General features: G+C 33.6%; 1 protein-coding gene across 8 annotated transcripts in view; it reads right to left on the reverse strand.

Annotated features, from left to right (window-relative positions):
- LOC114329613 (E3 ubiquitin-protein ligase FANCL) overlaps window positions 1-23,439 on the reverse strand; it is a 787,641-nt gene that overhangs the window by 610,870 nt on the left and 153,332 nt on the right. For all 8 annotated transcript variants that reach the window (XM_050647180.1, XM_050647179.1, XM_050647185.1 and 5 more), the window contains one exon: window positions 10,138-10,170. The gene's annotated coding sequence lies outside the window, so the exon portion shown is untranslated. The remainder of the gene's footprint in view (window positions 1-10,137; window positions 10,171-23,439) is intronic.

Genomic DNA, 23,439 nt, shown 5'->3' on the forward strand with positions numbered 1-23,439 from the left:
CTTTAAATTAATGATGACATTTTCAAGTAGAATGACATTCTAGTAATGTTTATATATCCATGCCAGTGTGAATTTTACTACACGTAATTTGCCGTGTAAAGACAGAAAAAGTAGGGATACACGTAAAATATTTGCTAATTATGTACCCATAGCCTTAATTCAAATAGTTGTTCTAGAATCGTTGTCCTTCCTAAGCAACTGAAACTTGATATTGACCCCAACCTATCATAATCTAAAACCCACTTGTGCTGACATAGGTCTCTAGATAGCAAATTCTGCAGTTTATAAAAAAATAAAACGCAACTCTGACCTGTGTCGAATTAGTAAATAATTGTTTATTAACATCGAATATTATACAGAGTGTAACAAAAAAATGCAGGTAATAAATTAAATCACATATTCTGGGACCAAAAATAGTTCGATTGAACCTAACTTACCTTAGTACAAATGCGCATATAAAAAAGTTACAGACCTTTGAAGTTACAAAATGAAAATCGATTTTTTTCCAATATATCGAAAACTATTATAGGTTTTTTATTGAAAATAGAAATGTGGCATTCTTATGGCAGGAACATCTGCAAAAAATTATAGTGAATTTTGTGCACCCCATAAAAATTTTATGGGGTTTTTGTTCCCTTAAACCCCCCTTAAACTTTTGTGTACGTTGCAATTAAACTATTATTGTGGTACCATTAGTTAAAAACAATGTTTTTAAAACTTTTTTCTTCTTAGTACCAGTGGCGTAGCGATAAATACGGGGGCCCTGGGGCAAGTTCACTCACGGGGCCCCTACTACAAAAAAAATTTCAGCTTGCTTTTGGGTGAATACAAATTTTTTTACGTTTTTACGTTCTGAGCAGGCAAACAGTCACACTAATTGCGTACTTAATTACGTATTTGCGACGAAGTTGATGGGATCCTTGAAGGGCAATGGAAAAATCCCAGAAAATTTAGTAAGTAATACCGGGAAAATAGTAATAGATATTTTGTTTAAAAGAACATTCTGAACACGTACGTATATTTAGTTTTTCAAAATTCGAGAAGTACATAAACTAGACAATGACCCTCCTTTTTTCCCAGGAGTCTCGCGGGGGCCCTTACCTCGGGGGGCCCCGGTGGATTCCTACGCCACTGCTTAGTACTTTTTCGATTAGCCAGTGTTTATCGAGATATTTTGAATATTTGTCGAATCCACCACATGTTTGTATATGGTTATGGTTAAGTACGATTATAGGAACCTGTTAATAATCTGAAAATTTATTTTTTGTAATTTATATTTTTAGGTATATTTTGAAACATATTAGAAAAGAAGCCACATCTCGATAAAAGGTGGCTTATCGAAAAAATACTAAGAGGCAAAAAAGTTTTAAAAACACTGTGTTTAACTAATGGTACCACAATAATAGTTTAATTGGAACGTACACAAACATTTGGTGGCTTTAAAGGAACAAAACCCATAAAAATTTTATGTAAACATATTAAAAACGAAGCTGCATATTAAAAATTTACAACAATGTATCGAAAATTTCTTCAAATGGAATTTGCGATGCAATGACATAAATATAACAACTGGCACAATTATTATGGTTTCAAGTTTATTTTTTGCACGATTGATCATTTTTGACTGTTTACCGTGACAGATTTTACGTCAGTAGGTGACATTTACTAGCAACTCGACGGTAAGTAATCCAACTCGACGGTAAGTACTCCAACTCGACGGTAAGTAATTCACTTACCGTCGAGTTAAAAAATCTCTTAATTTTAATTTATTTTTTGAAAGAATAAAGAAAACTAACGAATTATTTATTAATATTGAAACTTATGGTACAATTTGTTAAATTATCCCACTTGTTTGGGCTGTGGTTTCACTTCTAACAGAAACTCCTGCAGAATCGCATACATTAGTAGTATCCAACATTTTTTCTCTTCAAATACGCGATCAAAGTTGAAAACTTGGAAATATCAATGCCATCATAAAGAAAAACGGTGGATTTAATCATTGAATATTCTGCCCAGAGGCTTCCAGGAGCTTTCAACTGCATATGTCTTTGAACGAAATATGCCAATAGAGTCTTTTCTTCGATTCTTAAATTCTTGCCTTCGCACCATTTTTTAAAACTTTGGTAGGTATTTTGATAACGGATTTTGGATTTTTCGGGAATAATTGCGGAACACCCTTCTTCCCAAGCCCGTTAAATTTCTTCAAATTCACTTTCGCTCATATTTTAATTTATAATTATCAAAATTGTACTTAAAATTATTGACAACTAAATAAAAACTCAATTCTCCATTGTTGTTATGCACCCTAGTTACTACCTAACAACCAAAGTATCTATCTTGATAAAATGAATGAAACTAGTCAATATGACGAAAATGTTTAATTTTATAATTTATAATGGTATCAATCGTGCAAAAAACGTTATAAGCATGTCGAACGTTAAGGGTAACCGATATCAGACAATAATTGGAGTCGTCGGCCGCTCCTCCTCCAAACAATTGTCTTCGATCGGTATAAAACCCTTACCGTTCTCCATACTTAATATACTATTTCGGGTCTAACTACAATGATATTATGCACAAAAATATGTTGTACCGCAGATTTAAAATGCGTTTATCTCGAAAACAGTTGACTTTAGCGAGATGAATGTAGTATACCTTTTTTAAGTAAAAATATTAAGAGAATAAAAATTTTGATTCAAAAAGTATATAGAGTGAGGCATAAAAAAACTGAACGTACTAAATGAGCACTGAAAGACGTACGTGGCCCCCTTTGGGCAATACATCATTTTTGGTGGCGAATTTAGATTTCTCATCCCAAAAAACCGCCTCTTACCAAATTTCGTGTTGTTATTCCATATCTGTCAGGAAATATTCAAGAATAAATAAAATAAAAGTTTAATTTTGACACCCTGTATTTCGGTTATTATCAACTTTTGTACTAAGGTAAGTTAGCTTAAATCGACCTATTTTAACCTCAGGAATCTGCGGTTAAGCTATGGCCCATTCTTTACCAAACACCCTGTATAAAGAGACTTAAGACTTAACTTACTACTTCTAAGACAAAACTTAAAGTTCTCAGCAAAACTGAGTTACAACCAATGAACATCACAGCATATGCAATAATGCAATAAAGTTAGAAAGAGTCAACAATATCACCTATTTCGGCTAACGTTAACGATAACTGGGATACGGGCAAAGAAACAAGAATATGCATTGAAAAAGCCAAATCCACTTTCTATAAACTAAAGAAAAGTCTCATTAATAGTGATATTATATATATATTGTTGTGATCTTGATTATTGATATGAGATAATAATTTTATATGTCATTTAATTTAATCAATGCTTTAATAATAATCTAATTAATTTACCAGATCACATATCAATATGTTTTCAATCTCAGGGCGAATTATAAATTAATTACTTACTTGCGTGGCTTCTAAATATTTCTTAATGGTTCCTAATCGGGATAGAAAAGAAAAGAGTAAAAAAAATACAAATATGGGTTACAATTATAATTAAAATATTTTTTATTTTATTTAAAAGGCAATCAATGCTTAATATTTGCTATTTCTTATTATTCTTAAACATAACATTTACAAATGGGAATCTTATTTCCTTTTGGTTTTCAATTGAAAGTTTTTATTAACATTTAACTATTAGGAGTTATTAGGAACAACTCTATTTAAGTTTGATGAAGCTTTTCTGATATTATTGATTATGTTATTCAATTATTTATGTGGAATTTAATACGAAAAAACCCATACATTCATGTCCAAACAAATGAGACTGACCTTTTCCTGGTGAACTGAAAATGTCCTCACACAAGACCCTTTTCCTGCTATCCTTGGCTGCGATCAAACCTCGTCCTGGCTTCCAGTAATGTTCTCCTTTGAAAAACTAGCTCGAATAGCTCTCGTTCCTGCGTCTGTCGTGATGCTGTGTTCTACCTTTCTCGAAACTGCTATCAGCTACCGGGACACTCTTGGCTCAAGGAGGTTCTTTTACTCTCGACCTGGCCTACTTCTCGTTCCACGATAGATATTCCACACTCACGGAACTACACCGGCTTTCTCACTCTCCGTACACTACCGTCTACTACTCGACTTCACTTCTCGACAGCTCAAAACATTCTGATCTCTATTTGTCATTCATTCCCCTACTTTCTAAATATCCCTTCCAGATTCACAAATCAAAATTCCACCACCAACTCTCATTCGCAGTATTCCTCAAAACCAATTTTTAAACTTTCTAAATATGCTTAATGGATTTCAAAGAAAATAGTTAATTCCCATTCTAAAATTACTTTCTACTATATACAAATTTTAATGACCTATTCTCTATTTCCACTTAGTCTTATTTAGCATCGGCTAATGATCGATCCTTCCGTGAACAAACGATAATGACCTATTAACGATTTCACTTGAGTCTTATTTAATCACTTCTTAAAATTAAATATAACAATTTGTTGTATACAGGTTGTTCTAAATTTATATGCCCGTGGTTGAGAAAATTGAAAATATTTTATATTAAATTGAATTTTGTCTATAATTATCAAATTTTAATTTTCATATCAAATAGAAATATAACAAATCCCCGCCTTGTATTCGATAAAATTTATCTGCATTTTTAAATAAATTTTCTCGAGGCAAAACCAACTCCCTGTATATTTCCTTACTTTAATCTACGTCTTATATCCTAACTTACTATCTACTTCATGTAATTCTGTCTTTTATTCGTGATATTTGTATACATCGTGAATATTATAAATTCCTCGGATCTTTTCCGAGTTCCTGTGCCTCAACTCATAACTATTTATCCCATTTTCATTATTCACGATATACGGGCCTTCGAAAACAGGCATCAACTTTGCGCAAATGCCCCCAGGAAGATTTGATACTCGTAATGCCCTCACGAGTACTTTTTCACCCTTTTGAAAAGTCACTGGTCTTCTTTTTCTATTTTGTTCCTGTCTTTGGATATATTTTTCGTTGCTTCGCCGTAATCTTCTCTGTACGGTTTCAATCACCTGTTGATATTCTTTTGGCTCTTGGTCTTCCCATGGCCTTATCGGCAGTACACCCTTCATGATGTATTCTGGGGTCTCTTTTGTTACTGTGCTCGGAATTGTATTTAGATACCTTTCTATTTCCGCCATTTTCCTGTCCCAGTGGCGATGTTGACCATCTGTTGCAATGCGAAGAAATTTCGTCACTTCCTGTATGAATCGTTCCGAAGGATTACTCTGTGGATGCCTGATGCTGACAAAATTTGTCTCTATTCCTCGTTCTCGAAGTTGTCCCTTGAAACGATCATTTCGGAAATACGTTGCATTGTCCAGTAGAATCTTTTTTGGTGTTCCTACTATGGCTATAAAATTGTCGATTTTTCTTAATATTTCTTCCCCCTTTGTGGTGCGGCAACTATATAATTTTACGTATTTTGAAAACACATCCACCATTACCAGAATATGTTTGTTCCTTTTTGTGGTCATAATTAGATCGCTTAACATATCTATTGCTACAATGTCTAGTTTGTTTCGGGCTTCAATATTTTTGGCAACATTTTCGTTTTTGAAATTCCGACTCTTATATTTTTGACATACATCGCACTTCTGGGTAATTTCCTTTGCAATGCGGTAATCCTGTCGGCTTATGTAATTTTCCCTAAAAACGAGCCAAACTTTTCTGCTACCGATATGCCCATTGTCCTCATGTAATTTCTTTATTATCTTTTCGGCCAATGTCTGTGTCACTAAATATAGTTCCTTTCCGTCTATTCTCTTAAAATATATGTTATTTTCTACTTCCGCTCTTCTTTTCTCTCTTTCCTCTAGGTCTTCCTGGTTTGTCCTTATCTCATTTAAAGAATATATCCCTTCTTCTTGTATTAATCTATTTAGTCCCACCTGTAGAGTAATTGTTTCCTTTTTTCCGGTGTCCTCATCCCGTGTTAGAGCGTCGGCTATTATGTTGTCTTTTCCTTTTATATATCGGAACTCAAAATCATACTCCTGTAATAATAGAATACCTCTATGTATTCTATTATTTACTAATCTATTCTTCATGATATGTACTAAAGCTGCATGGTCTGTTTCGATTGTGAATTTTGCTCCCAATAAGTAAAACCTCAATTTGTTTACGCAATATAGTACACTGGCAAACTCCAATTCTGTAACACTATATTTTCTCTCATGTGTTTTAGTCACTCGCGATATAAAACATATCGGCACTTCTTGGTCGTTTTGTATTTGAGACAGAACTCCTGCAAATTTTTGTATGGACGCATCAGTTCGGAGTATAAAAGGTAAATTGTAAATGGGGTGGTATATTTTCGTTCCTTTTGCGAATTCTCGTTTTAATGTTTCGAAAGCTTCCTCCTGTTCTTCTTTCCAATTCCATTTTATTCCTTTTTTAAGCAACTTTATCAGAGGGATTTCCTTTTGGCTCAAATCGGGAATCAGTTTTTTAAAATAATTAATCGTGCCAAGAAAACCTCTCAATGTTTTCAAATTCGTTGGTCTTGGGTATTCATCTATGAGCTTGACTCTGTCTTCGGATAATCTTACTGTTTTGGTGTCGAATTGAAAACCCAAATAAATGACTTCTTTTTGAAAAAATTGACATTTTTCAATGTTTAATTTCAATCCCGCTGTGTCCAATTCTTCCAGAATTATTTCTATGTGTTTCAGATGACTCTGAGTATCTTTCATATCAAATAGAAATATAACAATATATATCCCGTTCACAGCGTAATACGCCTTTGGGTTCCCGTTCGCCAAGCCTGTCTATTCTGCCAGTCTTCTTCAGATAGATTTCTTGCTGACATTGCTTTTGAGATTCCTTGGATCCATGTTGTTGGTGGTCGTCCTCGTTTTCTTTTCTCTGGTGGTACCCATTCTAATATCTTTTTGGGTAGTCTTTCTTCCCCCATACGTCTAACATGTCCGTACCATATTAGTTGTTGTTTTTCGATGTCTTCTATAATTGATCTTTGTACTTTCATTTGTCTCCTGATGTCCTCATTTTTCACATGTTCTAATCTAGACTTTTCCGCTGCTCTCCTCCAAAAATCCATTTCAACTGCCAATAGGTTACCTTTAAGTTTTTGTGATAACTGCCACACTTCTGAGCCATAGACGATTACTGGTTTTAATATGGTATTATATATTCGTTTTTTCGTTTCCGGTCTTATATTTTTTTGCCATAATACTGAATTCAACGCACCTATAACTTGTTTTCCTTTGGTTATTCTGTCTTTTATGGCTTCATCACTTCGTCCTGTCTTTGTCAGTTTTACCCCCAAATATGTACATTGGTCACATTTCTTAATAGTTTCATCTTCTAAGTCGAGGTCATCTGGATTATTTTCTCCTCCTACGCAAAGATATTGTGTTTTTTGGACATTTACTTCGAGGCCCCATTTTTTGTACTCTTCCATTAGTTTTCTAGCCATATACTCCAGGTCTTCTTTGTCTTGGGCAATAACTACCTGGTCATCTGCATAGTGCAACGTATATAACGTTTCATCCCCAATAGATAGCCCCATCCCTTTACACTTCTTCTTCCAGTGCCTGAGTGCTTCATCGATATATATGTTGAACAGTATGGGAGATAAACAACAACCTTGCTTAAGTCCTTTTGTTACCTGAAAACCATTAGACACCTCTTTTCCTATTTTAACTTTTGCTATTGTGTTCTTATAAAGCTCTTTAATAGCATCGATTAGTGTAACGCTGATACTGGTTTTCTCCAATACTTTCCACAACTTCGCAACCGGCACGGTGTCATATGCTTTTGTTAAATCGACTAAGAGTAAATGCACTTCTCGAGATCTCAGTGTTCTTTTCTCAAGTATTTGGGATAAGCAGAAAATACTATCTATTGTGGATCGTCCTGCTCTGAATCCGTTTTGTTCTTCTGACTCAAAAGGGCGGTATTCTTCGCATATGCGTTCTTTTATAATTCTTCCATATAATCTGCTAAGCGTACTCGTAACAGTTATACCCCGATAGTTATTGCAATCTTCCTTATTTCCTTTCTTATGGATAGATGTAATCCATCCTTCTTTCCAACTTTGTGGCACTGGTTCTCCATGCAAGTGCCTATTGAAAACTTCTGTTAGAATCTCGAATAGTTTGTTGGTTCCATTTTTTATTAACTCTGCATATATCCCCTCTGGACCAGGAGCACGTCCATTTTTCAGCAGTGATACAGCTTTTTTAGTGTCTTCTACGTTGATTGCTAATGGCTCCCCTTGAATCAGGACTTCATGTTGTTCTATGTTTTTGTATTCCGGTCTTTCTTCTACTAACAGTGTTTTATAGTGTTTTTCCCATTTTTCAGGTTCTATGGAGTGTATGGCTATTTGTTCTGTTTTGTTGGATCTGATGTTTTTTATAAACCTCCAGGATTCTCTTGATTTGCGGCCGCCGATGTACGTATCTAATTCCTGACATTTTCTTTCCCAGCTTTGATTTTTTGACTCTATTACCGTTGATTTAAATTTATTTACCATTTCTCTATATTCTCTTTTATGTTCTTGATCTTTTGTTCCCAGCTATCTGTGATATAATTTTTGCTTTTGTTCTTTCATTTCCTGTAGTTCATCATTCCACCAATTATTTGTCTTTCTGGGTTTATTTTCTCTTATACCTAAGGCTTCTTTGGCGGCTTGATGTATTCCTTTTTTTATTATTCTATGTAGCTCTTCTGTTGTTTTATGTTTGAATTCCTGTGGTAGTTGTTGCTCTAATCTTTTTTTATACAATTCTCTAGTACTATCGTTGTCTAAACTTGTTAGATTGTACTGCAGTTGTTTAACTTCTACTGAGTGATTTTCGTTTATGTTTTGATTTTGTTGGTGTTTACAATTTCCGCTTAGAGGTAGTATCATTTTGGCTTTTACTAAGTAGTGGTCACTTCCACATTCGGCTCCTCGAAACACTCTTACGTCATGCACTTTTTTATTTTAGATTTTTGTTTCATTATTAGGTAATCAATTACTGATCTCAAGTTTCTTGTAGGCTGAGTCCATGTATATGTACATATGTATTGCCTTATGTTTGAAATACCCATTCATGATCCTTAGTGAATTGTGTCTACACATTTCTATTAAGTTATTGCCATTGTCGTTTGTAGTGTTTTCTCCATATGGTCCTATTATTTCATCGTTTATTCTTCTACCAGTTCTTGCATTTAGGTCACCTAGTATAATAGTTTCCCTTGTTTGACCTATTTGAGAAATAGTTTCATCTAAGACTTCATAATATTTTCCTTTTTCTTCTACGCGTGCATCATCATTCGGGCCGTATGTGCCTATTATTGTCATTTTTGATCCTTTCAGGTTGAGGTTGACCTTTATGATTCTTTCATTTATTGCTTGCCAGTTCGATATGTTCTTTTTGTATTTCTTCAATATAAGTATTGATACTCCTCTTTTTGCATGTTCTTCCTTATTAACTCCTGTATGTATATGTATATATCTATCCAGATTTTGAGTTCCTTGTCCTTTTTTTCTTTGTTTCAGAGAGTACAGCAAAGTCCATTTTGTGTTTCTTCATTTCTTCGATAACATCTTCGATTTTATTTCTAATTCCCTGTGTATTCCAAGTACCACAAATCAGTGTCCGTTTTCGTTGCCATTGTCGTCGTCCTTTAGTTCCATCCTAGTCCATTTATAATAGTGATATTATACTAAACCTTAAAGTTGGAACCCTTGGAGATTATTGAGATATGGATCTATCCTCAAATATAGTTTTATTTGGATATAGATATAGTTTTACCTCGAATGAAAAAGAGCACAGAAATAACGAAAACAATAAACATTCGAAAGTTACAATATTTCGGCCATATTGTAAGAAGACATCCAGAGACCAGAGAGGTATATGTCTAATCTATCGCGAATCTGTTGTGAGCTGTCGAAAACAGAAGAAGACATTTTTAAACCTGTATTTAGTAATATCTAGATTACAATAATTATTGAGATCGCATATATTTTATATAAATATCCTATAATGACGTTTAGTGGAAAACCTGAAGTTAAGCAAAAAAGTACAGGGAAGTTGTGGGAGTGGAAAGGAAATACGTAACCGACACTTCGATAACAATAATAAATAATAAAAAACAACTTCACTTACCGGTATATACAAGCCACAATAATTCTTGACCACCTACAACAAAAAATTACTTATCATAACCCAACTTATATACAATACAATTACATGATTCAGGAAAAAAATGGTAATATTTATTATTTCAGCAGTTATTTATTATTACTATTACATACTATTTATTATTACATTATTTGATTACATTATTTGCTTACTATTAACCAAACAACCGGATAGGGTCATTTCGCCAGTTCGCGTCCATTTAGTGCAGTTGGCAAGTTTGAAGAAGAAAATAAAAATGTCCCAGCACTTATTTCAATGAAAGATTTATAGTCCGGCCGCTATAACTTTTCCCATGCGGTACGATTCATTTTCAATCAAATTAAGTCAAAACATAAATTGAAACGAACGTCGATTAGGCCAGGGTAATAAGACAGAAATATACCCTGTTCGTGACACTTCAGCCGCCAGGGTACTGAAGCGTTTTTTCGACAGGTAATAACTATAGGAACAAATTATAACTATTTCCTGCGTAGGATCTGGCGGCCATTTTTATTTATAAACAATTAACTGTCAAAAAATGGCTTTTTTTCCTTATTTTTCAAATCAACGGAAAACAGTGAAACTTATTATTTTTTTAGTACAAATATCTTCGAGATTATGGAAAAAGCTTTAAAATGACGTATTACAAAGTTTGATATACTTATTTATTGTTAATATAATTGCGAACACAGGTCGGAATTGCAACAAAAAATATTTTCTCAATAACTGTTGTAAAAATTAGTACACAGCTTTGAAATTTTTGTCAAGAGGGTTCTTTGGTGCTTAATATGTGATAAAAATTTCAAAGCAATTCATTCAATTGTTTAAATTTTATTCAAATTGTTTATCCCAGAGATCATTCTTTTTGCAATAACATAAGTCAGACAAAAATGACCTTAGAACCATTCCACAGGTGTCAAATGAAAGAGCATGAACATTTTCAACATTGTTTAAAAAAGTGAATAAAAAATACATTTATTAGTAATAAATAATTATGCAAAAGTATCGTCAATTTTTCTTTATAAACTTTTTGAATAACTTTTTCCAAAAAAATTAACTTTTTTACCCTGTTTTAAGTGCACAACTACCAAGTAATGTTATCTATATCATAATTGATAAGAAATTGTAATAAATATATATAATTTCTTATATAACAAAATAAAAAGTTTATAAGGAAAGATTTACGATACTTTTGCATAATTATTTATTACTAATAAATGCATTTTTTATTCGCTTTTTTTAAACCAACTTGAAAATATAGTTCATGCTCTTTCATTTGACATCTGTGGAATGGTTCTAACGTCATTTTCTTCTGACTTATGTTATTGCAAAAAAAATTCTCTCTGGGATAAACAATTTGAATAAAATTTAAATAATTGAATGAATCGCTTTGAAATTTTTATCACATATTAAGCACCAAAGAACCCTTTTTTGACAAAAATTTCAAAGCTGTACACTAATTTTTACAACAGTTATTGCGAAAATAATTTTTTTTTTGCAATTCCGACCTTTTTTCGCAATTATATTAACAATAAATGAGTATATCAAACTTTGTAATACGTAATTTTAAAGCTTTTTCCATAATCTTGAAGATATTTGTACTAAAAAAACCATAAGTTTACCTGTTTTCCATTAATTTGAAAAAAAAGTGAAAAATGCCATTTTTTGACACTTAATTGTTTATAAATAAAAATGGCCGCCAGATCCTACGCAGGAAATAGTTACAATTTGCTCTTATAGCTATTACCTGTCGAAAAAACGCTTTAGTATCCTGGCTGTTCAAGTGTCATGGAATAGTACATTGTTTACCGGGTAGGAAAAGCTTAACATTCCTGGACGACTGTGAAGATTGCTAAGTCGAGGCGCAAGCCGAGACTTAGCAACACAGAGTCCAGGAATGTGGCTTTTCCTACGAGGTAAACATACTATTTTTCCGCAAATCGTTTAAAATTCGACAGATATTGATTGATTTAAAAAAAACGCGATAATTTTATTCCCAAATAAATGGTGCTTTGAAATTCCTAATAAAATTACTTGGGTTACTATGGAAACGTATTGAGGTTGAATTGTCAAACTTGACGCTTATAAATTTAATTGCTGGTGTTCTCGAAAGTAAAATGATAAGTGATGATGAAATTTCCATTCCTGGGACTCCTCCAGAGCTGGTTGAGGCAGTGAATACTGCTTCATTAGAATTATTGCCAAAGAAATCAAGAGAAAAGTACGAAAATGCATACAGACGTTTTATGGATTATCGCATGAGTAAAAATACGAGTTCTTTCTCAGAAAATGTTGTAATGGCATACTTCCTAGACCTTTGTTTAAAGATGAAATCTTCAACATTATGGGCCAATTATTCAATGCTGAAGTCAACCCTTGCACTTAAACACAATGTAGATATATCTACATACTCAAAACTTCGTTCTTTATTGAAACGGCAAGCTCAAGGTTATAGGGCAAAGAAATCTAAGATTTTAACGAAGGAAGAAATTGAAAAATTTATCCAGGAAGCTCCAGATAAAGAAAATTTAATGATTAAGGTAATTTACAAGGTTTTAATAGCAATGTGTTTTCTATCATTTATGTAGAACACTAACAACTGTACGGAAATATCATTTCCTTACAGTAAGGAAATGACATTTCCTTACAGTAAGGAAGTCCTGACTTTTTCTTCAAGAAATTTTGACAGGAATGTCAAAATTTCCTGGCGATTTGCGGAAAAAAACCTTATTACCCTGGACTAGATGTGTATATACATTTTGTATACTGTATACTATACAGGGTGTTTCATTAATAATTGTCCATATAGTAACTCGAGAAACCTTAGCACAAAATATGAAGATTTAACTTAAAACACATAAATAAAATGTGGTTCCTTACCGAGTTACAGGGTGTTTTATCTAAAAATTTAAAACTATTTTTGCTCAGAATTTTAAAACTATTCGACGTATCCTTTTCATACTTGGCAGGAAGCATAGGTACTGTACAAACTACTAAATTATGTTAAACAAACGTTTCTGGCTATTACCAGAGGCGTACGACGGGGAAAGTGAATGGTTGACCCTTTCCAAATTCTACGCCACTGGCGAAATTACTATTTTAGTTCAATTTTTGGATTCTCCAATACTTTCTATAAAAATAATATACCCTTCATTCGTAACGATTAAGTCATTAATTTTCGAGATATTTGAAGTTAAAAATGAAACGACACGGTTATTTTGATTAATGTACTCATGTACTGTGTCGCTTCATTTTTAATTTCAAATATCTCGAAAACTAATCATTTTATCGTTACGAAATAAGAGTATATTATTTACATAAAAAGTAATGGAAAATCAAAAAATTACACTAAAATAGCAATTTCGTCAGTGGCGTAGAATTTGGGAAGGGTCAACCAGCCACTATCCCCTGTCGTACGCCTCTGGTAGCAGCTAGAAACGTTTATTTATCTTAATTTAATAGGGTGTACAGAACCTATACTTTCTGCCAAGTATGATAAGGATGCGCCAAATAGTTTTAAAGTACTGGGTACAAATAATTTTTAAATTTTAATCATATGAATCATATCGCAAATTAATCAAAATAACTGTGCCGTTTCATATTTAACTTCAAATATCTCGAAAACTAATGACTTTATCGTTACCAATGAAGAGTATATTATGTACGTAGAAAGTATTGGAGAATCTAAAAATGCCACTAAAGTAGTAATTCCTCCAGTGGCGTAGAATTTGAGAAGGGTCAACCATTCACTATCCCCTGTCGTACGCCTCTGGTAGTAGCTATAAACGTTTGTTTATCATAATTTAGTAGGATGTATAGTAGTCGCACTTTCTGCCAAGTATGAAAAGGATACGTCGAATAGTTTTAAAATGCTGAGCAAAAATAGTTTTTAAATTTTTAGACAAAACACCCTGTAACTCAGTAAGGAACCACATTTTATTTAAGCGTTTTAGGTTAAATCTTCGTATTTTGTGCTAAGGTTTCTCCAGTTACTATATGGACAATTATTAATGAAACACCCTGTATACTACACACATCGGCGTACGTTTCACTTTCTGTTTTGACTTAGTAATTTGATTGAAAATGAATCGTACCGCATGGGAAAAGTTATAGCGGACGGACTATATATGTAATGTGTTCATTAAATAGTCTATTTTAAGGTTAACTTTTAGTTTGGTTCAAAACATCTTGTGTTTTCTTTTTAAATAGGCAAATTTCAGAATTAAGCGTTTCACCCATTGCGTCCACAAAATCCAAATTGCGTCCCCTAGTACTTAGACCATTTGGCGTCCACCAGGTTAGAATAGGAATGTAAGGGTAATATTTTTAAGATCATGTAAAGAAATATTGAATTTTAACAATTTCTTTATTTAAGAATATGTATACCTAGTCATTTAAAAATCAAAATTATTATTATGTTTTGGCTATATTATAGTAACAAATAAAACAATACAATAATTTTGTCTAATCTTACTACTACAAAAAAATGTTGAATCATAATAGTTATGAGACAAGGTATGATTATTATAGCCTTAGAATTTTAATTAATGACACAAGTCACGTTCAAAAGACTTTGGCCTCTAAAGAAATTAATCCTATAAATCAAGTGTATTTTAGATGATACCATCTAATACACTTGTAGTTGTAGGCTAAGAGCCGCTATAGGTGAAAATTCTTAATCATTTTAGGCACGACGGGACCCTATAACTTAAATAGTAGAACCTAAAAGAAAACGTTTGAGCAATGTGCCGTCACTTTTCAGTGGCACATGCGTCTACAGTGGCGCATCAAACTTTCCACTTATGGACGGGATACATAAATTAAAAAATACCCTCCCTCATTACCAGAATTTAATTTTTTTCATTTTTTTAAGTTTTATGTGATTAAGACATAAGATTCATCGTAATTTTAGCCCACCACCCCCTTCTCCCTGCCCCCACCATCAAAAACTTTATTTTTCGATTTTATTTTTTTTGGTGGGATGCAATCAATTTTAAAATTTCAAAAAATTTACACGCATAGTTAAGGCTTTTACAACACACTTCTATTTTTTATAGACCTGTAGGTTGAATGTACATAACCTCAAAAAAATTTTAAAATTTTTTTTTTGAACAAAAGTATATAACTTTTTTTTGGGGATAGCTGCAGATCTAATTTTTAGGTGTGTATTTTATCAAACACTATACTTCTGATTTTTTCAGATTTTTCTGTAACGTTAGTCACCTTCAAAAATCCAAAAAACTGTTTTTAAGGTGGTTTTGGGGGGTTTGAACGTGTTTTTCTGATTTTTAAATATTCTAAAGAACTCAGTTACTTCAAGTTACATATAACCTATAAAAACAAAATTGATTTGATATATTATGAACTCTATAAAATAGGGAAAATCCCCCAAAACCCCCCAAAAAACAGTTTTTCGGATTTTTGAAGGTGGGGAGACTTACGGAAAAATCTGAAAAAAATTAAAAATATAGTGTTTGATAAAACACACAAGATTAAGAAAAAATTAGACCTGCAGCTATTCCTCAAAAAAAGTTATACGCTTTTTTGGAAAAAAAATTTCTATTAATTTTTTGAGGTTATGTACACTCTACCTATGGGTCTATAAAAAATAGGCATGTTTTATAAAAGCCTCAACTATGCGTGTGAATTTTTTGAAATTTTAAAATTTATTGCATCCCACCAAAAAAAAAATAAAACGAAAAATTAAGTTTTTGATGGTGGGGGCAGGGGGAAGGGGGTGGTGGGTTAAAATCACGATGAATCCTATGTGTTAATCACATAGAACTTAAAAAAATAAAAAAAATTAATTCTGTTAGTAAGTTCTGTTAACTTTTAATTTATTTATCCCGTCCATAAGTGGAAAGTTTGATGCGCCACTGAAAAGTGACGGCACAGTGTTCAAACGTTTTCTTTTAGGTTCTACTATTTAAGTTATAGGGTCCCATCGTGCCTAAAATGATTAAGAAATTTCACCTATAGCGGCTCTTAGTCTATTGTCACAGCCAATGTTTTTTTCATCGTCATCATCTACACTGAAATTAGTACATCGCATCGTCACATTCAGGACATGGACATTTTACTCGTTCCACGACAGGTAATTTTTTTTCTGATATGCCAAATCTACCATTTCCTGTGTGACTTCTTGAAGAGGATTTATCTTCTTTTTTCGTTTCGGAGCAGTTTTATGAACCAATTGAGAGTCTTTTAAAGTTTTTTTTTCGGTTCTTGTTTCTCTATTCGTTTTAACTTTCCAACTTTCTTTTTCGTATTGCTTTCTGCTTTTCGTTCTTGGTCTTCTCTTTATCTTCATAATACTTTCTTCAAGCAGCAAAAGATATGGCTGCTGGAGGTCTTTGATTTTCTTTTCTTGCTTTGTTAGAAATTTCAGGCAGCATCAGGTGGTTTTTAAATGGATCAGGGGTTTTCTTTTGTGCTAATTCTCCAACAACTGCTGAAGCCGGTTGTACTAGAGGAGGCTTTTCTAAAAAGGTTGGTAGCGATGCAATTGATGCTGTATATATGTCGAAGAAGTCGGGGGCGGTTCTGGCGGTTGCTCCTTAGTAAGAGTTTCTTTTTTAACACTTGACGTAGTGGGAGTTGATGCAGTATCCCAGTTCCCGCCTCCAATTATTTTCTGAACAGTATCCAACAATTCCTGTTTTTTTACTGGAAATCCACATTTGGAACTGCTAAGCAGCCATTCCACTACCTTTTTTTCACCATCTACTCCTAGCGCTGGTTCCGGTCCCCTACGTTATCTAACTGCCCCACGAACTACCTGGGCCCATTAATCCCAAGTACCTGCTGCCCCATCGCCGAGAAAGTTGGGGATTAAGTCTTAATGACCGGAAATTCCAAATTTGACTATAGTTTAAAGTAAGAATATAAATATTTTCAGTTATTCACTTCAGTTGCAAGTATTACGGTATAGTGTCCGGTTTTGTCCGTTAGTGTTTAACTTTTAAATGCCGGATCCAACGACTATATTTAGTCAAAGGGGAGAACTTTTATTAATAAATAATTCATGAATATAAATATAATTCAAAGGCCCACGTCTCCAAAGATGGAAAAGTTAGATGGCGATGCATCAAAAAAGGGTGTCAACAAAAAGTGTACACAAAGGAAGGTGATCAAAATTACGTTATTCTTGAAAAAGCATCGGTGGACCTAGGGCTTACAATACCGGGATTCCGGGATCCCGAATACCGGAATCCCGGACGATTTTTGTCCGGTATTAAAAACCGGTATTTATCTAAAAATACCGGTATTTTGGTATTATATTAGTTGATAAAAATTGAATTTATGCACAATATAAATCTAATTTAAAATAATATTAATTAATTACAAGAATTATTTTTGAAGGTAAATAAACAATTTCGTTGTATAAATCTATATCAGGCATATTAATTTATTACATTATACCGAGCCAAGTATGGCACCATCGAGAAGCGGCGGTGTCGGCAATATAAAGCGACTGCTTATGTTTTACGTCTACTACCCAATGCCACATTTTCTTTCGAAATGACACATTTTGCAAGAAAAATTAACCCGGTGGAATTTTGGAAAAAATACAAATTCACTTTTCCTGAGCTTTATTATTTGGCTATAAAATATTATTTGTCAATACCTGCCACATCAGTACCTTCCGAAAGAGTATCTTCAAAGTCTGGGCAGTTAACAAACCTAAGTATTTTTTAGAAATTAGACTAGACATTAGAATACCGGAATCCCGAAATTTCAAATTTCAAATATCAAATACCGGTATTCAGATTTTAGTTCAGTATTGTAAGCCCTAGTGGAGCATAATGATGCTCCAGATATCCACGTTGACCGCCAAATTTTTAGTAATTCTACAAAGAGGAAATCTGTAGAAGGTATATGTGAAAGACCTTTAAAGATTGTCCACAAGGAATTGAGGAAGGAAAATTTCAGCAATTTACCGCTGACGACGAAAGACATTTCTTGCGTTCGAAGAAATATCTATGCTGCAAGAAGAAAATCCACACCACCATTGCCCAAGTCACAGGAAGAAGTTCTACAAGTGTTAGTGAACTTAAATTTAAAAACAAATACAGGTGAAAACTTTTTATGATCTAGGAAAAATAATTCCGTAATTTTTAGTTGTTTCACAAATCTTAACTTTTTGTGTAATGTAGATTCTTTGTATGTAGATGGAACTTTTCAATACTGTTCTAAATATTTTTGTCAGATGTTTACTATACATGGCGGCTACAAAAATGGTTTTTATGTTCCTCTAGTATTTTGTTTGTTACCAAATAAATCACAGCAATCGTACAAAAGTACTTTTGATACATTAATAACAATATGTACAGATTAGAATTTAAATTTCAAACCGACGCGAATAATTTCTGATTTTGAAATAGCAAATTTCATTTAACACAAAATTGGTACCGAAAAATTCAAAATTTAGGTTTGTCCTCGGAATATAAAAATCAAACTGTTATTGGAAAATATTTAAAATTGTTTTTCGGCATTCCTTATTTAGATCCAAATGATATTGGTGACTTTTTTCTGATGGACTTTTTAATATTAGGTATGCCAGAAGATGACAGAGTTTTGCAATTTTGTGATTACGTATTACCTAGTTAATAATTATTTAACGGAAGATTCAACATTTCCAACTTACATGTGGGCTTCAAATTCATCATCTCTTATATTTACTACAAACGCATGTGAATCATTTCACTCGAAATTTAACGAATGTTTTTATAAATCACATCCTGACATATTTAAATTTACAGACATTTTGTTAAATTTTCAAGCAGAAATATATGTGAAAATTAGAACTGCACATAGATTCGAAAAAAAACTTGATAAAACGGCAGAAAGAAAAGTTGATTTTATTGAAAATAGGCTAAATGAATATTACGTTAATCAAAACATTACTAAATTAGACTTCATTAAGTCAGTTTGCAATTATTATGCAGCTAACTTTTAAAATCTAAAATATAGTGTTCACTCTTACTTATTTTAATCGCTAATCAGACATTAGAATTAAGCATTGTTATTGTTTAACTGTAGTTTTTGTTATTGTATATAAGTTAATGTAGATTTATAAATTAACTTTATTCGATTATATTGTTATAGTTTCATTATTTAATCATTAAAATTTTAGCTCATGCTTTGGGAATTGGGTTCCTTTTTGAATACAATAAAGTAAAATAAAAACTATATATGTTCACAAAAATATTATCTAAGTACCTAGGTAGCGTGGGCCAGTTCGTAGTCGCTTTTAATCCTACTATAAAACTGAACCCATTAAAATCTAGGTAGCGTGGGGGAGTTCGTAGTCGCCCCCGGTCCCGGTTTCTTTACTCCATCTGGTCTGCGCCCACTGATTTTGTCCAATATTGTGGTCTTGGGAATAGCATTCCCATATTATAGTCTTATCGCTTTCTTCTTCTCTCGAATTTCATTCGACGCTTTTTTAAATCTTTTTCTATGTATGTTCTCTTTTCCTTATTTTTTTTGTCTCTGAAGAACTCATCTTAAAAAAAATTAAGAATCAAAAAAATTACTCATTTCATTCAAATCATTTATTTCAATCAAATGTATAATACATTTTAATTTTACAAACAAGTTAGTTGTATTTAATGAAAAAAGGACGCAATTTGTTCTCTTGTTATCACTTGTAGGTATAGTTTGCGTCCATTGCGGACGCAAAGTGGAAGTTTTAGAAATTCGGTGTACCAATTCGCGTTTACCTTATTTTAACTGTTAACTATAAAAAATATAAGCAAATTCATAATTAATATTACTACTTTTTTTATTATTAAAGTCTAGAAACAGCTAATTATCGTCAAATTCACATAAAACAATAAAAGACTTACTGTCAACCGTGCTGCTGCACACTATTTTTTTCTCAATATTAGGCAAGTCCGCACTCTTTTTGTTGACAAGACAAAACTAACTATTATTTTAAACAGGATTGATTGGGCGTACGAAAGTTTTGTCTATGTGTGCGTGTCTCTTATACATTGAGGTATTGGCGGTAATGACTTTTCGTTTTATTGGTGCGTTAGTATACTTATTTTCGAGAATTTTCAAAGTAAGAGCCGTAAAATGGACGCGAATTAAGCGATGGACGCGAACAGGCGAAATGACCCTATATAGATATACATTCCAATACGACCAGAAAACACAAGAATATATAAATATTGTTTTCCGCAAATCGCCAGGAAATTTTGACATTCCTGTCAAAATTTCTTGAAGAAAAAGTCAGGACTTCCTTACTGTAAGGAAATGTCATTTCCTTACTGTAAGGAAATGATATTTCCGTACAGTTGTTAGTGTTCTACATAAATGATAGAAAACACATTGCTATTAAAACCTTGTAAATTACCTTAATCATTAAATTTTCTTTATCTGGAGCTTCCTGGATAAATTTTTCAATTTCTTCCTTCGTTAAAATCTTAGATTTCTTTGCCCTATAACCTTGAGCTTGCCGTTTCAATAAAGAACGAAGTTTTGAGTATGTAGATATATCTACATTGTGTTTTAAGTGCAAGGGTTGACTTCAGCATTGAATAATTGGCCCATAATGTTGAAGATTTCATCTTTAAACAAAGGTCTAGGAAGTATGCCATTACAACATTTTCTGAGAAAGAACTCGTATTTTTACTCATGCGATAATCCATAAAACGTCTGTATGCATTTTCGTACTTTTCTCTTGATTTCTTTGGCAATAATTCTAATGAAGCAGTATTCACTGCCTCAACCAGCTCTGGAGGAGTCCCAGGAATGGAAATTTCATCATCACTTATCATTTTACTTTCGAGAACACCAGCAATTAAATTTATAAGCGTCAAGTTTGACAATTCAACCTCAATACGTTTCCATAGTAACCCAAGTAATTTTATTAGGAATTTCAAAGCACCATTTATTTGGGAATAAAATTATCGCGTTTTTTTTAAATCAATCAATATCTGTCGAATTTTAAACGATTTGCGGAAAAATAGTATGTTTACCTCGTAGGAAAAGCTCTCGGCTTGCGCCTCGACTTAGCAATCTTCACAGTCGTCCAGGAATGTTAAGCTTTTCCTACCCGGTAAACAATGTACTATTATTTATAACGTTTTTTGTTACATTAGGTATGTCATCTAGTATTTTCTATGGTGACAGTACAGCTGATAATGCTCAAGACATAGGTAATTTATTTGGTAATTTTTTCTTAACTACATCATCATTCTCTTTGCCTTATCCCTATGCGGGGTCGGCTTCCCTAATTGTATTTCTCCACACAATTCTATCTTGGGTCATATCAATGTGCAATCCCCTTTACCAACATGTCCTGCCTTATCGTCTCCCCCCAGGTCTTCATTGGTCTTCCTCTCCTACTCCTTCCAGGAATCTGCACTTCAGCTATTCTTCGTATTGGGTGATTAACGTCTCGACGTTGAACATGACCAAACCATCTTAACCTATGTTCTCTCATTTTGGCATCAATTGGTGCCACACCTAGGCTTCCCCTAATATACTCATTTCTAATTTTATCCTTCTTTGTCACTCCACTCATCCATCTAATAAGCATTCTCATTTCCGCCACATGCATTCGTTGTTCCTCTTTCTTTTTCACTGCCCAACATTCAGTTCCATACATCATAGCCGGTCTTATTGCTGTTTTATAGAATTTTCCCTTCAGCTTCATTGGAATTTTTCTGTCACACAACACACCACTCGCTTCTTTCCACTTCATCCATCCAGCCCTAATTCTACTGCATGCATCTCCATCTATTTCTCCATTACTCTGTAATACCGATCCCAGGTACTTAAAACTATTGCTTTTTACAATCAGTTCACCATCCAAAGATACCATTTTATTTGTAGTAACTCCATCTTTAAATGAACATTCCAAATACTCTGTTTTTGTCCTACTAAGTTTTAAACCTTTTTCCTCCAGAGCTTGCCTCCACTGTTCCAGTTTTTGTTCTAAGTCTCTTTCACTATTTCCTACTAACACGACATCATCAGCATACATTAAGCACCATGGAATGTTACCCTGTAGTTTCGCTGTTATCTAGTCCAAAACTTATGAGAATAAATACGGATGTGGTAGCGGGTAGATACTTCTCTGCGATCCCGGCAGGGAATAGATCTACTTCAGGAATAGCACACCTGCCCACGCGAGCTCATGGATTTCCCCAGCATCCCTTCACCGGGGAAACCATGTCCTATCCCAAAGCAATCCCATCTCCACCCTTTCCTCCCTCCACATCCAGTCCAACTCGCCAACACGCACTAGCCAAGCGTGGCGTTTTAATGGCTTAAAACCCCAAAGGCAAATTTTCATGAAAGACGATAGTACTGAACGGCCCTCAGTCTCCGGCCGCTCCAATACCCCCAACCAAGGTAGCGGATGGAAAAGGGTTGGAGCAGAGGGTGCTAAGAATCCCCGGAAAAGATCAGGCTACCACAAAGAACGACAAATGCATATCACCTCATACAATGTTAGAACCCTTATATCGGACCAGAAGATGATGGAACTGGAGGAAGAGCTGAAAACAATAAAATGGGACATCATCGGCCTCAGCGAAATCAGACGAAGAGGAGAAGCCCAAATTACTCTTAAATCGGGACATTTATTTCATTTTAGAGGAGAAGAAGACACTTCACACGGTGGAGTAGGATTTATTATACAAAGAAAACACACCCAAAATATAACTAAAATTAACAGCATAAGTCCCAGGATTGTATACCTCATCTTCAAACTAAATGCAAGATATAACCTTAAGATAATCCAGGCATATGCTCCAACGACAAGCCACTCCGATGAAGAAATTGAAAAATTTTATGATGACCTAGAAACAGCATTACATACTACACCAGCATATTATACAATAATTATGGGCGACTTTAATGCGAAAATTGGCTTCAAACAAGATGATGCAGAAGTAGCAATGGGCAAGTATGGGTATGGCGACAGAAATGAACGAGGACAAAGACTGCTTAATTTCTTACACCAGGAAAATTTATCCATGATGAACTCTTTTTTCGATAAAAAGCCTCAGCGTAAATGGACATGGATAAGCCCAGATGGCAGTGTCAAAAATGAGATAGATTTTATCATAACAAACAGAAAAGAAATCATTAAAGACATTGAAATACTTAACAAATTTTCGGTAGGAAGCGACCACAGATTAATCCGAGCAAAGATACGATTAAATGTCAATTTCGAAAGAACCAAGATGATCTTCAAAACACGAAAGACGAAATGGATTCCCCCAGGAAACAACAACCTCTATGAAGATGTACTAACCAGACGTATAC

The sequence above is a fragment of the Diabrotica virgifera genome, chromosome 3 (genome assembly GCF_917563875.1).
Source record: "Diabrotica virgifera virgifera chromosome 3, PGI_DIABVI_V3a".
NCBI lineage: Eukaryota > Metazoa > Arthropoda > Insecta > Coleoptera > Chrysomelidae > Diabrotica > Diabrotica virgifera.